Source organism: Rhinatrema bivittatum, chromosome 2 (genome assembly GCF_901001135.1).
Source record: "Rhinatrema bivittatum chromosome 2, aRhiBiv1.1, whole genome shotgun sequence".
NCBI lineage: Eukaryota > Metazoa > Chordata > Amphibia > Gymnophiona > Rhinatrematidae > Rhinatrema > Rhinatrema bivittatum.
Window position 1 is genome coordinate 602,766,896 of NC_042616.1, and position 13,288 is coordinate 602,780,183.

Here is a 13,288-nt window from a genome sequence, read left to right on the forward strand (position 1 = left end):
TTTTTCTGCCACATTTTCTGCTTCTTTCCCCCTTCATGTTGCCTTAGGGTCCTGATGACACTTTTGTTGTCAGTTTGCCTCTCGTGACACCATCAACTGTTCATGACACTATTGCTGGGTAGTCATCCTCTTTCTAAACCTTGAGGTATTCTTCCTCCTGTTACTACTTCTGTGTTTCACTACCATTGCATTGGAGAATGCCTGCCATCCCGTAAGCCCTGCACCCCTTTGTGGAGCCTTAGGCTACTTTGTACTAGGAATGTGCATTTGTTTGTGAAGAAATAGGAAATATAGATGATATTTCCTATTTTGTTGCATTTCGGGGGGTCGCCGAAATGATAGGAAAACCCACAAAATTTTGTGTGCTTTTCTTATCGTTTGTTTTTTTTTTTGGGGGGGGGGAGAAAGGGCACATAAAAAAAAAACCTAAACCCACCCTAACCCTTCAAATTTCATTAATTGCAACCCCTCCACCGTCACGAAACCCCCCCCCCCCCAAGGCTTACCAAAAGTCCCTGGTGGTCCAGCGGGGTCCCAGGAGCGATCTTCCCCTCTAGGGCTGTTGGCCGCCACTAATCAAAATGGCACCAATGGCCCTTTGCCCCTACCATGTGACAGGGGCTATCGGTGCCATTGGCCAGGCCCTGTCACATGGTAGGAGCAATGGATGGCCTGCAACATTTTTTAAGATGGTGTCAGCTGTCCATTGGAGCAATGTGCCAATGGCACCGATAGCCCCTTTCACATGGTAAGGGCAAAGGGCCACAGGTGCCATTTTGTTTACTGGCAGCCGACTACCCGAGAGCGGGAGATCGCTCCCGGGTCCCCCGCTGGACCACCAGGGATTTTAGGCAAGTTTTTAGGGGGTTGGGAGGGTGGGGTATTGTAATTAATTAAATCTTAAGGGTTGGGGTAGGGATTTGTTTTTGTTTGGGACGAAAAAAAATCAGCCCAAACCACGGGAAACAAAATTTCCCGCAGCAGGCCGATAACGAAGGCCAAACCAAAAGGTTCAGCCAAATCACATCTCTACTTTATACCTCTTTTTTTATGCCACTTTGTCATTTTCTAAAGTACCATGTGGCTCTTTCCCTTTTTCATGATTTCTTCTACCAAGTTTCATTATAATTGATATAAAATTCACTGTTCTAGGGCCTATTATAGACTGTAATAATTCTCCCATATGTTTTAATAGAAAATGAATGGAACTAATGAAACAAATAAATAAATAAAAAAAAATTGTATTGAAACTAATGAAACAAATATGAGTCCCAACAAAATGAATGAATGAACGAAAATTAATTTTTTGTTCTGCCATCCCTAAGAGGAATATGATTGATGTGCTAAGAACTCTTCATATATAAGATATGATGTTTCTATACTGTATGTTTATACAATTTTTCATTTCAGGAGCATACCCTGATGCAGCCAAGTCTGGTGAAACGTGACTCAGGTCAGGTGCTCTTGTCTGTATCCAATGCATTGATTTATTATACTTATTCTTTGAAGAGGATCACAAGATATATTTTTTTAAGTTTTCCACTGGAACTATTTCTCACCTATTGAAAATAAAAAAAAGAGGGAGTATAAAACTGGTGATTATACTAGAAGCATTAGTATATGATGTTTTTCCCAAATGTGCTAGATGAAGCCTTACCCCTATTAAAAATAATTTATGATACTGCATTATTTAATTTAGTTTTTCTGAATCTGGGTTCTGTCAAGTCCGTAACAGATTTCCTCCACATATTTCTTATAATTCTCTTTTGAAACAAGGATACAATAGGGAAAATCTACATAATAAGACCTATGAAATTAAACTAAAAGATCTATCTATCTATATATATATCTATATATATATCTATATATCTAAAATAGATGATATTCAAATGTCTCAAAGATATAATGCACAAGGGTAAACAAAACAAAACAATGTAAAAGCACACCCTTAGCGAAAGTCTAAGAGAAAGAGATGGGAAGAAGTTGGGGAAGAGGGATTTCATTTTATAATGGTTTGTGCTAGGGGTGTGCATTCGTTTTGAACTTAAATGTAAAACGCTACTTTTTTTTTTTAACTTAAAAAAGTGATGAGGCGAAAACGATCGGATTTCCAACTTATTCAACATAGCTATGTTGAATACGTTGGAAATCGCGATTGTTGATCCAAAATAAAAATTTAAACCCCTCACCTTCCTTAATCCCCCCCCAAAGACTTACCACAACTCCCTGGTGGTCCAGCGAGGAGTCAGGATGCCATTTCTGCCATTTCTGAACTCCTTTGCGAGGAGCACGTGACGTCGGCGCCACGTCGGAGTGACGCGGCGTCACGTGATTCCCCGCTGGTTCGCTCCGGGACCCTCGTTCGACCCAAAAGGAACTTTTGGCCAGCTTGGGGGTGTCAGGAGGCCCCCCCCAAGCTGGCCAAAAGTTCCTTTTGGGTCGAATGAGGGTCCCGGAGCGAACCCGCGGGGAACCACGTGACGCCGAGTCACTCCGACGTGACGCCGACGTCACGTGCTCCTTGCAAAGGAGGTCAGAAATGGCGTCCTGACCTCGCTGGACCACCAGGGAGTTTTGGTAAGTCTTGGGGGGGGGATTAAGGAGGGTGAGGGGTTTAAATTTTTATTTGCACGTATGGACATAGACTCAACTTATGGAATTCTCCATATGTCCATATTGACCGCAAATGGGACCCCCTTTCGACTTATGGACTTATGAACATAAACTTTTGCTCTGCACATCCCTAGTATGTGCCTTGATAGATGATTGGTAGATATATGGAAGACCCTTGCAATGGAAATCGAGGAGGGCAAAACAGTAACAAACTTCAAAAAGCATGGGATCAGCACAGAAAATGCCTAAATGTGAGGGTAAAGCTTGAGATCAGTTAGGATTTTTGATATTAAATCAGGAATAGACAGATGAGGTAAGCCTTGCAATCCTATGCCATACTGAAAAGCAAAGTTTAATTCTTGAAATATTTGGAAATTTCATTCAGAAAACAAATTATATTTCTTATCCTAGAGGAAAGTGCATATTCTTCAAGAAATCAAATGTTAAAGTTTTAGAGTTCTGGCCCTTTAGAGGGGGTCAGACTGTGCTGTGCCCAGGGTTATCCTGGATTTAGCAGTGATTCTCCAGCAAGAGTAGTGAAGATGGAACAGTTAACTTTGCCATGCACTAGGACTCTTATGATGTAGCCTTGATTTTTCCTGGGTTCTTTATTTTGTTTTTATGTTTTCCGATTCCCTTCCTTCTTTTGTATTTTGCTTCTTGAAAAGAGATTCCACCTAAGAAAAAAAAAAACCTAAATAACCAGATTCACCTGTTCAAAGGACAAGTGTTTTTGCAATGCCTATGCAATTTAAGGTTTGAGGGATTTCCCACCAAGGGAAGGCAATAGGGAATGCCTAGAACAATGTGCCACTGTGTCTGCAGCACGGCCTTTTATTTCTGGCACACTTTTTTTCTGTTTTTAATTCAGCTGTGTCTATAATTAGCTTAATAAATTGCTGCTTGTATTTTTACCCTTGGATGTTATTGGATATGTTTCTTGTGTGCCTTACTGCCTTACTGCTAATCTATTTGGAACCCACTAGTGCCCATGGGACCCTTTCAACATCTGCTTGTGCCTTTTTAACAAAAGAATTCAGAACCCATCAATGACACTAGTCCAGATAGTTACTATTTAGGATGGAAGGAGGAGGAGGAGAAGAAGGAGAATATACATCGGCTCTACCAAACATTTATTATCCAATCAACAGTTAGAACAAACACAAATTGAAATAAGATTCCCCCTTTTCTCATGACCTCTAAATTATTCATGAGGAGGGATGAAAGAATGATACTGAAACATACCTCTGCCTAGCCTCACCAAAAAAGATCCTGAAATTTAGTGAACAGCGGATGGGACCACATTGCAAGGTGCAAAGCATATGTTAAAATATAAAAAAAACCAAAATATCTTTGGGCCACACGTAAAGAAGCCAAGGAATAAGACCTGCAAAGTGGAGGAAAGGGCACAAGCAGGTCAGCTGATGCATGAACAAATGCATCCATCATCAGAGTTTTAAAGATACTGCACTCACTACGACTGCATAATGTCTGACAAATACATATCAAGCTGAAGGGCTCACCGTGTATCAGTTAAACATTTTGCGGGTAGTTTTCAGTGCTATTTATGTGCATAGAAAACAGGTTTGTGCACATAAAGGGCTTGCTATAAAATAGTGTGGGGATTGTGAGTGCATGTAACCTGATTTCACACATACGTTTGTGCGCATACAAAGAGATGTTCTGGGGAAGGAGTTTAGCTGCAGCTGAGATTTTTCGCACATACTTCTTGATTTTAAAGGTTGTTTTAAAAGTCCGACGCTTACATCACTCAGGGGATGCGCAAATATGTCAGGACCGGAGCGTGCCGAGTGGATTTTAAAAGCCGCCCGGATATGCACATAAATGCCTCTGCACGCACAAATGAAAACTTTTTTAAAAAGGGGAGGGGCATGGCATCATCTGGATGGAGCAAGGGTGTTTTGGGATTTTAACCTGAAATTTGCAGGTAAATATTTACGTGCAATGGCGCGCACTGGATGTCACAAATCAGTTTAACAGCGGACAGTCATTCATCAACTTGAAATATTGAGGCATGGGGTACATTCTATCAGCTGTATTGAGTTTTTTTTTGTAACATTGAAAAACAGGTTTCAATGGTTAAACGTTTTTGTTACAATTTGCCATATTGTTTATTTGTTGTCCAATCACATTGGTTTTTTTATTGAAACATTGTTATATTCAATGAAGTGACTCAATAGTCTTGTCTTCTTAAATAGTTCTATTTTGAGCTCTTACTTTTGTATCTTCAATACTTACATGTTTTCACAGTTAATGCAATTTTCAAAATGTATTGTGTAGCTGTGTTTACAAGTATGAATGTATGTGTGTGAATGACTTTTAGAACAGAACTAGTTTTCAGAGACTTGTGTCATATGACAAAATGGGGCAGATTTTCAAAGGCATACGCGCGTAAGATACGCGCATAACCCCCGAAAAGCTGCCCCTTCCACCCCCTCCACTTATGTGGTAGAAGCGGAATTTGCACACACAAATGCGCGCCCACATAAAATTGAGTGCACATGTGCACGCAGCCAGAGTATTTTATAACATGCGCACATATACACACGTATGTTTTAAAATAGCCAGATCCCTGGCTGTGAGCTAATGAATGCACGCAGATGTGCACTTGAGCGCCAGTCTAAAAGTTACATTTCCTGTGCATAAATTAGCCTGCATAAGTTAACACCTTGCAAAGAGCAGGTGTAACTGTGCTGGTTAATTTCTCAGTATCTGTAGCAATAATTTTCAAAGCCAATTTAGGTGCATAAACTCACTTTGAAAACTGGTGTACCTTTATGTGCTTTGACAACACATAAGTTACATGGGTTGTTATAAAATTACCCTCCTTAGGGGCAATTTAGAGCAGGGGTGCTTAAAGAGGTCCTTTGGGCCCTCTGAAATCAGTTGGACTTTCAAGCTATCTTTAATGAATATGCATGAGATGTATTTACATGCACTACTTCCTATGTATGCAAATATTTCTCATGCATATTCATTAGGGACATCCTGAAAACCTGACTGTCTGGGTGGGGAGACAACCTGAAAACCTGTTTGTGCACACCTGATTTAGAGTGACCCTCACAGGTATAAGCTCCATGGGTATTTTTGTACTTTCATACCTTGTAGTACATTTCAAAGGTAGTTTCGCTCTGGATATTAGCTACATGGTACACATGCACAAAAGTACCCTCAGACCTTGCACTTGCAATACTAATGGGTCAACTGAATGTTTGAAAATATGCATATAGATTTAAAAATCAAATCTATGCATGCATTTTCCCTCCCCCTCAGCCATGTCCAGCCTTGGAATGGACCATTTTTTTATGACTTAGATTTAGCCAAAGAAAAGGGTTAATTTTTCACCCCAGGGGATCTGCTTGAGTGACTTTCATGTTTTAATTCACAATTCATTAAGCTTTTTCTCTGAAATTTGTTACCCCTGTTCTGTATGAAATGAATAAAATAATAGTGTTACATGCTAGGGTGTTTGGAGTTTATATGGATATTCTCTATACCATTTTGATCTAAAGTAAGATAGTCACTTCTATAAAAACTATGATCATCTGTTTATTGAGTGTATTTTGCATTTGGTCTTTTTTTTCCCACTATTCTTGGAAGGTTCCACAATTCAATATTCTAATAAATTTGACAAAGCACCTAATCCTCGGTGGTAGCATGCCCTCCATAGTTCATCAATTATATGTCTCTCATATTCACCGGCTCCTCACTGTTCCCATTGCCAAATTTCTAATCAAAATTCTGAGATAATTAGCTTGGTTGGAACAAATCACATTGGTTGGACCGCATGATGATAATCTTCCTAGAATTGCTGCTTTACTGATCATGTCAAATGTTTCTTTTTGAAACATGAAAAAATAAAATAAAGATAAATGAAAACAATTTTAGCATTTTATCGCTTCCACTCCCCTCTCCTCTAACTTTGAAAGATATTTACAAACTTGGCTAAAGTACTAACGTGAACTTCTCCAGACCCTGGTGGTCTGGGGAGGCAGATGGACCCCTACTTCTCCCCCCTAATCCCTGTACTTCTAAAAGAAGTCATTGATAGTCAGTGGAGGCCCAGAGCGCCCCCTAGCTCCGGACCCGTCAATACAATTTTTCTAAATAGCATTGATCTGACCTTGCTCGTGTCACGTGACAGAGGCAACGTCCAAGGACCAGATCTAGGCCACATGGTTGGCCCTCCCCCCACAGAATTTGGCCTCTCTTGCGATAAACTATTGAGGCTTAGTAAATCTCCCTATTAGCCAGCTAAATTATCTGGCTAAAGTTAGCTACATAAGTTATTCAGCTAACTTAACTGCACCATGGACCTCTCTCAGAATGCCTCCAACTTTTCCAGCTAAATAGAAAGGCAGATAAATCAGAGGCTGTCAGAGCAGCAGGAAATTCAAAACCCAGTTTCTCTGGCTAAGTCCCATAGGGGCCAATGTAATAAGGTGCATTGAAGCTGCCATGGGTTCGTGTGCACACGTACATGTTTTCCTGCCCCAAAGCCCTATATGGGGATGCAATAAGGATTTCTGCATGGGAAAAAAGTATGTACAGATGCGCAAACCAGACCCACGGTTTTTCCTGTGTGAATGCATGCTAACGGCATGCAAAGGAGAAGATTAGCTAATCATAGGCAACGAAGAGAACTGCGCTAATGCTAGAGCAGGTTTTTTAATGCGGGTATTTTACCACCATGGTCAGGGCACGAGTTAAGTGTCAGCACCAACTCGGGGGGGGGGGAGGGGGGGTCTATGTCTGCATTCGAGTATCCAGAAAAACACCTAGCAGAGTGCCTATCTCAGTGTCCAAGTGGCCAGCTAACTAGGCACATTTCTGGGTGTCAGAATGGCCAGCTTAGGTAGGTTCTTCCCTAGGCGCTTTTCTCAACGTCTGAGCGGCCAGATTTACGACCAGCTAAGTGCGTAGCTCAGTGCCTGAGCAACCACATACACAGCCAGAAGAGCGCCTGAGCAGCAAGATTAGCTAGGCGCCTTTCTGGGTGCCCAATCATGCAGATTGCGAGCAACTAAGCACCTAACTCAGCACCCAAACAGCAAGGTTAGCTAGGCACCTTTCTGAGCACCTGATCATGCAGATTTGTGAGCAACTAGGCACCTATCTGAGTGCCCAAATGGCAAGGTAAGTTAGGTGCCTTTCTGGGCACCTGATCATGCAGATCTTTCTTCCACAAATAGAAGAACATGAGCAGCCTGATAGGCGCCTGGCTGAACACCTATCTTGACTTCAGAAAGGCCAGCTTAACAAAGCACTTTTCAAGGCATCTGAGGTAGGTGCTTCCCTGGATGGGCAGATGCATGGCCAGAAGAGCGGCAAGATTGTTGGAATTATCACCCATGAAAACATTTGCCCTGTTTTCTGCAGCACAGTTATTGGAAATATTTAAAAATACTTTCCAGGGTCATACTTTTACTTAATAGGGAGACCTGTTCACTTACTCACTTGCTTTTATGCGTGGATTATCAGTGCGGGTTTTGAGCGGGATGCAGCCGATTATTACAAATACCCAGCACCTGTGGTGCTGTGGCTTCTCTAGCTAAGAGACTTGCAGGGAGTCACCTAGAGCTCTAGTCTGGTCATATGAGAATAACAGGGATGTGCATTTGTTTCTAACAAACACCAAAAATGCAATGAATAGTGCTATTTTCAGTTCATTTCAAATGGGAAGAACCAAAAATAGCCTTCTACAAAAATATCTGAAAATTTTGAGGTATTTCCATATTGTGGCATTTTTAATACAGAAAAAACACGGCCCTCCAGCTGCCCAGGATAGGCCTCCTGGTGCCAGAAAATGAATCTAGTCTGTCCTAGAGATGATCCAGCTGGGGTCTGGACTAGAGCTGGGCCCAGTTACAGGGCATAACCCCAAGCCGGGCCCAGCTTGAAAGACCTAGCTCCAAGCCGGGCTCAGCTCTGGGGCCTGGCTGGAATGTGGAGCCAGAGTCTTTCCCTCTGTTTAAAATCCATCTCAGCCTGTACTTAAGCATTTCCTGGATCCTGGGTCCAAAAGGACAGGGGTGAGGCCAGTGGGAGCACTGAGAGGAGAGGATCACTTTGCTGGTGGCTGAAAGGAATCAGTAAGTTTTGCTTGAGAAATTTTTTTAAAAGTATTGGGGAGAAGTAAACTATTGGGGTATATTATTTAGTGTGTTTGTGTGTTTCTGCTTTTAATAGGTAGTAAGGCAGCTAATAAGTAGAAGTCAGGGTGTTTATTTTTAAATAGTCAGTAAGGCAGCTAATAAGCAGAAGATAGTGTGCTTGTAGAAAAAAAAATCAGCCTTTTAACGTCACTTCATGAATTCCCTACACCTTATTGAGAGTTTGATCATTCCCCTGTAGGCCACTACCAGACATATAGGCCCAGATTTTAAAAGGCCTACACATGTAAATCCAGTGGATTTACATGCATAGGAGGCCTTACGCGCACTGGACCTATTTAAAAAAGGCCTGGCACATGCGTAAAGCCCAGGGACATGAGTATGTCCTGGGGCTTTGGAAAAGAGGCGGGGGTGGGGAGGTCCAGGGGGTGGGGTTGTGAGGGTCAGATGCTACCGGCACAGCGCCCATTTGCTGCTGTGCTAGGGGATCGCGTGCCAGCAGGGTGCTAGCGTGCATAACCTGCGCCTGCCCCAAGGCAAGCGCAGAAGGTAAGACAGATGTCGAGGGGGGTCCGATTTCGGAGCAGCCTGGGATGGAACAGGGGAAGGCCGCAGACGTCAGTGCACACAAGTTGTACTAATGTGCACCAACTTGCGTGCGCGGACCCCCAATTTTATAACATGTGTGCGTGTCCATGTGTTGCGTGCACACATGGACGTCCGCACGCAAGTTTATAAAATCTACTCAATAGTAAATACACTAATACATTTAAAGGATGCTAATTAGACACATTCCTACTCCCATAGCAACCTAAAACTGAACTAAGAACTGAACAAATTTGAGATGAAGGCAGCAGTCCAGCAGCAAGAGGGGGGCCTCCCAGTCTTTTGCATCGAGTGTCACATGTATGATTTTTTACCCGCCAGTGAGAAGTTGTACGTGTGCATCCAATGCAAAGAGCTCCTGGCTCTCAGAGAATGAATCCAATCTCTGGAGGCTAGAGTGGAAGACCCAAAGGAGCTGAGGCAGACAGAGAAGTATATAGATGAGACCTTCAGGGACATAGTAGCCAAGGCCAACTTCAGACTGGCAGCCCTGGTGCTGCCTTGGAGGAAGAAGGTCTCATGATCAGAGAGCATCAACCTGGTGCAGCAGGAAAGGATCCTGTAGCAAGGACCTACTCTCCAGGTGGTGCATTGTCTTTTTGCACTGAGGATCTGTCTCCCAGGGTTACTGCCCAGGAGGGAAGGGTTAGGTCGGTCGTCATATTTGGTGATTAGATTATTAGGAATGTAGAAAGCTGTGTGGGTGTTGGGCATGAGGATCGCCTGGTAACATGCCAACCCGGTGCAAAGGTTTTGGACCTCACGCATCACCTAGATAGGATTTTAGACAGTGCTTGGGAGCAGCCAGCTGTTGTGATACATGTGGGCACCAATGACATAGGAAAATGTGAGAGGTAGGTTCTGGAAGCCAAATTTAGGCTCAGGTAGAGAGCTGAAATCCAGAACCTCCAGGGTAGCATTCTCTGAAATGCTCCCTGTTCCACACGCAGGTTCCCAGAGGTAGGCAGAGCTCCGGAGTCTCAATGCATGGATGAGACAATGGTGCAAGGAAGAGGGATTCAGTTTTGTAAGGAACTGGGGAACCTTTTGGGGAAGGGAGGGAGTCTTTTCCAAAGGGATGGGCTCCACCTTAACCAGGGTGAAACCAGACTGCTGGCGCTAACCTTTAAAAAGGAGATAGAGCAGCTTTTAAACTAGATCAAAGGAGAAAGCTGACAGTCATTCAACAGCGCATGGTTCGAAGAGAGGTATCTTCAAAGGATACTAATGATGCATTTTAATTAGGGCATCCCAACAGTGAGGTTCCAATAATATGAAAAGTAGTCAAATTGTCTGTAATTAAAAACTCACCTGAGCTAAACAAAATCCCCATTTCTATCAATTAAAAAGCAGAATGAAAATACAAACAAAAAAAAAAACACACTTTGAAATATTTGTATGCTAATGCCTGAAGTCTAAGAAGTAAGAGGGGAGAATTAGAATGTATAGCAGTGAATGATGACATATACTTAATAGGCAACTCAGAGACATGGTGGAAGTAGGATAACCAATGGGACAGTGCTATACCAGGATACAAATAATATCGCAGTGACAGAGAGGAGCATCTGTGAGGCGGGGTGGCACTTTATGTCTGGGATGGCATAGAGTCCAACAGGATAAATATTCTGCATGAGACTAAATGCACAATCAAATCTTTATGAGTAGATATCTCTTTTGTGTTGGGGAAGAGTATAGTGATAGGAGTATACTACCATCCACCTGGCCAAGATGGTGAGGTGGACAGTGAAATGCTAAGAGAAATTAGGGAAGCTAATCAAACAGGTAGTGCAGTAATAATGGGAGATTTCAATTACCCCAATATTGACTGGGTAAATGTAACATCAAGACATGCTAGAGAGATAAAGTTCCTGGATGGAATAAGTGACAGTTTTATGGAGCAATTGGTTCCAGAACTGGTGAGAGAGGGAGCAATTTTAGATCTAATTCTTAGTGGAGCACAGGATTTGGTGAGAGAGGTACTGGTGGTGGGGCTGCTTGGCAATAGTGATCATAATATGATCAAATTGGAATTAATGACTAGAAGGGGGACAGTAAGCAAATCCAAGGCTCTAGTGCTAAACTTTCAAAAGGGAACTTTGAAAAAATGAGAAAAATAGTTTGAAAAAAACTGAAAGGAGCAGCTACAAAGGTAAAAAATGTGCAAGAGGTGTGTACATTGTTAAAAAATACCATTCTAGAAGCACAGTCCAGATGTATTCCACACATTAAGAAAGGTGGAAGGAAGGTAAAACGATTACCGGCATGGTTAAAAGATGAGGTGAAAGAGACTATTTTAGCCAAAAGATCTTCATTCAAACATTTGAAGAAGGATCCAACAGAAGAAGACAGGGTAAAGCATAAGCATTGGCAAGTTAAATGTAAGACATTGATAAGGCAGACTAAAAGAGAATTTGAAAAGAAGTTGGTCGTAGAGGCAAAAACTCATATAAACTTTAAACATATCCAAAGCAGAAAGCCTGCAAGGGAGACAGTTGGACCATTAGATGATCGAGGGGTTAAAGGGGCACTTAGAGAAGATAAGGCCATTATAGAAAAATTAAATTTTCTTTGCTTCGGTATTTACTGAAAAGGATGTTGGAGAGATACCCGTTCCAGAGAAGGTTTTCATGTGTAATGATTCAGATAGACTGAACCAAATCACAGTAAACCTAGAAGATGTGGTCCACCTGATTGACAAACTGAAGCGTAGTAAATCACCTGGACTGGATGGTATAAACCCCAGTGTTCTGAAGGAATGACTGCTACTACCTGGAGATAATACCCTTATTCAATAAACATACACACGGTTACTGTGACTCCAACATTGCTCTAAGCTTCAATGGCAAAAGGAAATGTGGAAAAAAGGATTTGCATTCACAAAAAACCAGGGAGTAGCTTGCTTTCGGCAGTTACTACCCCAAACCAAATAAGCCTGATACTTCACTTTCAATGCATATCAAGCATAGCTCTCTGCTTCAGTGGTAGGGAAGAAAGACTGATACTTCATGCATATCCAGCGTAGCTCTCTGCTTCAATGGCAGGGAAGAAAGACTGATACTTCATGCATATCCAGCGTAGCTCTCTGCTTCAATGGCAGGGGAGAAAGACTGATACTTCACTTTCAATGCATATCCAACGTAGCTCTCTGCTTCAACGGCAGGGGAGAAAGACTGATTCTTCACTTTCAATGCATATCCAGCGTAACTCTCTGCTTCAACGGCAGGGGGAATGAAGAAAAGGGGATCTATACAGACAACAACCAAGGTCTAAATTACATAGTCTGGGTAAACAAATAAGCATGGGTGTAGCTTGCTTACTGTGGCGATTAATACCCCTAACTAATTAAGCTATTTCACTTAGATGCAGTTCCAACACTGCTCTCTACATTAATGGTGGGGGAGGAAGGGAAATAGAACCAAAAGGTTACTAACGGCCAAGAGTAACAGATAAGTATGAGAAAAAAAAGTGTGAAAGCTTGCTGGTGTTACGCTTGGGCTCCGGTCAGGAGTCATGAACACCACCCAGCAGGGTGGCTCCAGGTGGAGAGAGACAGGAAGCTAGAAACAGTGTCTGGTTCCAGGCTGGGTCAGGGCAGGCGGCAAGTAGCAGTGTCTGGGTTCAGGCTGGGTCAGGGCAGGCGGCAAGTAGCAGTGTCTGGGTCCAGGCTGGGTCAGGGCAGGCGGCAAGTAGCAATGTCTGGGTCTAGGCTGGGTCAGGGCAGGCGGCAAGTAGCAGTGTCTGGGTCCAGGCTGGGTCAGGGCAGGCGGCAGAGCAAGGCAGGTCAGAAGGCCCGTAGGCCACACACACACAGAAGGCCCGTAGGCGACACACACACAGAAGGCCCATAGGCCACACACAGTAAGCAGGGCAAGGCAGGTCAGAAGGCCCGTAGGCCACACACACGCACAGAAGGCCCGTAGGCCACACACAGTAAG